The sequence below is a fragment of the Pantherophis guttatus genome, chromosome 1 (assembly GCF_059756535.1).
Source record: "Pantherophis guttatus breed Tessera chromosome 1, ASM5975653v1, whole genome shotgun sequence".
NCBI classification, from domain to species: Eukaryota; Metazoa; Chordata; class Lepidosauria; order Squamata; family Colubridae; genus Pantherophis; species Pantherophis guttatus.
The window spans coordinates 194,798,937-194,804,121 of NC_142063.1; the positions used below are offsets into that span (position 1 = coordinate 194,798,937).

General features: G+C 35.3%; 1 pseudogene across 1 annotated transcript; it reads right to left on the reverse strand.

Annotated features, from left to right (window-relative positions):
- Positions 1-594: 594 nt before the first annotated feature.
- Positions 595-3,276, reverse strand: LOC148116711 (uncharacterized; annotated as a pseudogene). The gene has a single exon (XR_015731248.1). The product of XR_015731248.1 is annotated as an uncharacterized LOC148116711 (transcript).
- Between the last annotated feature and the right edge of the window lie 1,909 nt (positions 3,277-5,185).

Below are 5,185 nucleotides of genomic sequence, written 5' to 3' on the forward strand. Positions count from 1 at the left end.
TGGAGACAGGGGACATCCTTGTCTTGTACCCGCTTCCAATCTTATCTCTTCTGTCAGCCTTCCATTCACCTTCACTCTTGCACTACTTTTTTGATACAGTTTTGAAATAACATGTATAAACTTATTACCAAAACCTAGTACCTCAACAATTGTTTTAAAAGTTTCCCATTGTACAGAGTCAAAAGCTTTGAAAATATCTAATGATATTATACCTATTTTATCAACATTATATTCAGCAACATCTATAATATTTAATACTCTTCTGACAATATCACTCATGTATCTACCTTTCACAAAACCTACTTGGTTATAACTTATATATCTATCTATAAATCTACTTAATCTATTATTTATAATGGCAGTAAATATCTTTGCATCTTGATTAATTAAAGAGATGGGCCGATAGGACTCAATCCTTTCTAAGTCTTTATCTGGTTTAGGGATTATAGATATCACCGTTCTGTTCCATGACAACGGAGCTTCTCCACCATGTAAAATTCCATTAAATAGTTTTTGCAATTTTGGTATTATTATTTCCTTAAATTCTTTATAAAACTCAGCAGGTAATCCATCTTCACCTGGAGCTTTCCCTAATTTTATTTTTTGTATTACTCCATTAATCTCGTCTTGTGTTATATCTTCTTCCATTAAATCTTTATATGTTTGGTCAATTTTCACAACATGTTTTTCTAAATAGCTTCTCAGTTTTCCCCGATCAATTAATTTTTTCGAATATAAATTTTGAAAAAAGTTCCTGACCACTTCACATTTTTCTAATTTTTTATAGCGTCTTATACCCTTATCATCTATCAAGGCTCCAATTTCTCTCTTCTCTCTTTTATTTTTCGCCATCCTTGCTAATAACTTAGAGTTTTTATTGCTAAATTCAAAAAAATTCCTATTTAAATATCTCATATTCTTTTTTACCAATTCTATATCTTCTTCTATCAATTTATTTTTTAGCAAATTTAATTCCTCCAAATTTTTTTTTTCTTTAGTAAGCAAAAATTGATTTTCCAATTCTTTAATCTGGCTTTTATCTTTTTCAATTTTATTTTTATAATTTTTATATTTTCTGCTTGATAACTTGATACTTTCCCCTCTAAACACTGCTTTCATCGCATCCCAAACAATTTCAAATTTAACCTCTCCATTATCATTCAATCTCCAGCATTCTTCCCATTTTTTAAATATCCATTTTTTATCCTCTTCATTTTTATACAGTTTTTCATCATATCTCCAACAACTTCCTTTTTTCTCAAAATTAAAATCTATTTCCATCGTAACTTCTGCATGATCAGAATCCTTAAAAATTCCCACATCTATCTTATCCACATTATTCAACAAATCTTTAGAAACTAAGATATAGTCAATTCTTGAATATGTATTATGTATCTTAGAGTAAAAAGTGTACACTCTTTCAGTTCCTTTCACTTCTCTCCAGACATCCACCACGCCGTTTTGAAACATCCATTTATTTAAGGTCCCCATTTTATTTGCTCCTCCACAACGAGTGGGGTTAGTACTATCTATTTTATCTCTAATTAAATTAAAATCCCCAGCCACAATTACTTTCCCTACACTTTCGATTTCCAAAATTTTAGTTATTTTTTCAAGAAATTCTTTTTGCTTCTCATTTGGTAAATATAAATTAACCAGTGTCACTTTTTCCTCGTTAATATTTCCCACAATTATTAAATATCTTCCTTCTTCATCCACAATTACTTTTTCTTTTTCAAAATATACCCTATCTGATATCAATATAGCAACTCCTCTAGCTTTTGAAGTTCCAAAAGATTTTTCATAAATTTGCATACCCTTTATGTACATTTTATTTGAGTCTTCAGATTTCTGATGGGTTTCTTGCAAAAATAATATATCTGGTAAATCTCTTTTAATTTTAAGTTCCAATCGTCTTCTCTTGATTTGATTCCCTGTACCCTTCACATTCCATGTCATTATTTTTATTAAACCCATTTAAACTGTAACTTTTTTAATCCTTTCCCCTCCTCTTCCTTTCTGTGCCCAGATCCCAGCACCAATCTCCCACATTCCAAACAACATTCAACATAGAAGAAAAAAAACAATAAAAAAAAACAAAAAAGGACAAAAAAAACATCAAACATTGAATAACAAACAATATTCGTCCCCCACATCCTCAATTGGTTTCCGCCTCTATAAAGAGAGTGGGGGAGAGGGGACGTGCCAATGGTCGGGTCACTTCTTTCGGGTAGTCTACTTAAATTCATCTCTCAGAGAAAAGGGTGGTAATTTCTCCCCGCACTCAGCTTCCTGCAATTCTTTTTCAAGATCCTTGAATTTCTTATCCGCTCCATCTCCCATTATATCATCACGACTTTTCTTTTGTTCAACCATCGCAGGTGAGATTTCCTTCCGCTTTAGTCCTTTAGGATCTTGTCCTCCAGCAGCCCCTTTTTCTTCTGGTGTTGATGTTTTTGCATATGTTCCACCCATCTTGAGCATTTGATCTTTTATCTCTGTTACGTCCTCATACTTTACAATCAATCCAAGTTCGTGTAAGTATAACACTGCATCTGTTTCCAAAGTAATTATTTGCATTCTTCCTTTATAAAAAAATTTTAGTTGCTGTGGCGGTCTCCAGTTATATTTAATTCCATTGTCTCTCAGAACCTTTGTGATTGGTTTCAAAAAAAATCTCCACGCCCTTTCTTCTCTTGATATATCCGGAAAGACTTGAATAATTTTCTCCTCAAATTTCAAAGCTTCACCCATCTCTCTCACTTTCACCATCACTTCCAATTTGTCACTAAGATTTGCAAATCTGACAAGTACATTTCTATTTAAGCCGTTTTGTCTTTTAAACCCAATTCTAAAAACACTTGCCAGATTTGTTGCTGTAAATGTGATTTGTGTATCCAAGTCATTGAGCCATTTTAAAACTCGTTGTTTTAAATTGTCCACTTTTTCTTCTTGAATTCCACGAATAACCAGATTATATTTCCTCGCTTCTTCTTCCAAAAGACAAATTTTTTAATCTTGTTGTTCATTTTTAAAAAAGATTTCTCTAATTTGTCGATCTATCTTTGCATCATGTGTATGAATCTGCTCAATTTCATCTTTAATTATTGTCATTTCTGCTGTTTGCTTTGCAAAATTTTCATTCATTTCTTGCTTCATTCTTTTAATTTCCAATGTCATATTATCCATACTATCTGACAGTCCTGATATCTTTTCACTAATTTTGGTTAAGGCCACAGCAACTTGTTGCATTTCTAAAGATTGTTGGGTCGCCATTTTTTAATAAGTTTTAATTATCCACTTTTGCCAAGAGGGTCTGTAATGAAGATTAAGGGACAGCAATCCAATATTGAAGCTGAGACAGCTTATTATTGCACTCAAAAGGGCCAGCAATAAAAGTTTATAGTTCTCAATTCAGCTTATGTAATTTCCCTAAAAAAAAAAAAAAGCTAACATCCGTTGGAAGGCACTGCCCAGAAATACATTTTGCCGCTTCAACTCAGGCACTTTCACAAACAAAAGATCAACTTAAAGTTCACATATTCTTCCAAGAGAGAGAAAAAAAAACCCCCCTTCCACCAGTCTTTGATGTTCCGTGCCTTTATCTCACAGCAAAAACAAACACAGATCGCAGTAATAATGAGAACAAAGACAGCTATTTACTCCAAATATGCAATCGCGACTGCCTATCTGGTCACCCCTCGCTCCTTCCACTTTCCTACGCTATGAAAAGCTTCAAAATTTGAGTCGTTCAGGGTGACCTACCAATTCCAAAGTCCAGTCTGCTTGGGCAGTAGCTCTTCCGATACAATTTATAAAATTTTGGTCCTTATCAGTGCATTTCAAACACTTTAATCCACATTTATCTTCCGTAAAATGCCCTGCGAAGTGGAGAAAACGTCCTCACACCACCACGGCCATAACCACGCCCCCCCAAATGAAGCAATTGATGCAACTCGAAAGTTGTCAAGATTTTGTACCAGTCAGTGTTAAACCATGTGTGATTATGGCAGTGGTTTTGCAGACTTTGCTACTCGCCAACAACAAACTGAGGGGTAAATAGGTAGAGATCAGGGATGGGCTGCTGGGGGTTCGCAGTGGTTTGGGAGAACTTCTAGCTAAGATTCTGTGCAGTTTGGAGAACCCCTAAATCCCACTCCTAACTGGCCCTGCCCACCCCACCCTGTCCCTCCCAGGAATCCCCACGCGGCCCATTTTGGATGCAGGTAAGTGCAGGGCACATGCAGAGGCTCAGGGAGAGCAAAAAACAGGCCTACCAGAAGTTTGGGAAGGCCAGAAATGGGCCGTTTCTGGCCTCCAGAGGGCCTCCGGAGCCTGGGGACACCAATTATTTTAGAATAATTGATATTGTTTCCTGATTGCTTATTTGTACCCTATGACTATCATTAAGTGTTGTACCTTATGATTCTTGATGAACGTATCTTTTCTTTTATGTACATTGAGAGCATATGTACCAAGACAAATTCCTTGTGTGTCCAATCACACTTGGCCAATAAAAAATTCTATTCTATTCTATTACATTTGAAAAAAAGCATCAGAATATGCTTCTTCTAACATTGTTCCTAACATTGCAGCTGATATAAAACCAGATAACTGCTCAATAATAATTATTATTACTTTAGAGAATGATAAAACCATATAAAAATACTTTGACTGACCCTCAAGTCTTTCACTAAAGTTGATAAATAGCTTTTTTCCAAAGCATCTTTTCAAACATATTGATCAGAAACTAATAAAGTCAAATGTTGAAACAAAGATTTGCAATTTTTCTCAGTTAGATTATACAGAAATAGGACAATGAAGAATCACATTGTTTTACAAAATACCGATGACAGGAAATGGAGTTTCTGCAGAATTTAATTTTTTGCCCCAGACTATGCTATACAGGGACGGGGTGGCTCAGTGGCTAAGACACTGAGCTTGTTGATCGAAAGGTCGGCAGTTCAGCAGTTCAAATCCCTAGTGCCACGTAATGGGGTGAGCTCCCGTTACTTGTCTGAGCTTCTGCCAACCTAGTAGTTTGAAAGCACATAAAAAATGCAAGTAGAAAAACAGGGACCACTTTTGGTGGTAAGGAAACAGCATTCCATGCACCTTTGGCATTTAGTTATGCCGGCCACATGACCATGGAGATGTCTTCAGACAGCATTGGCTCTTCGGCTTT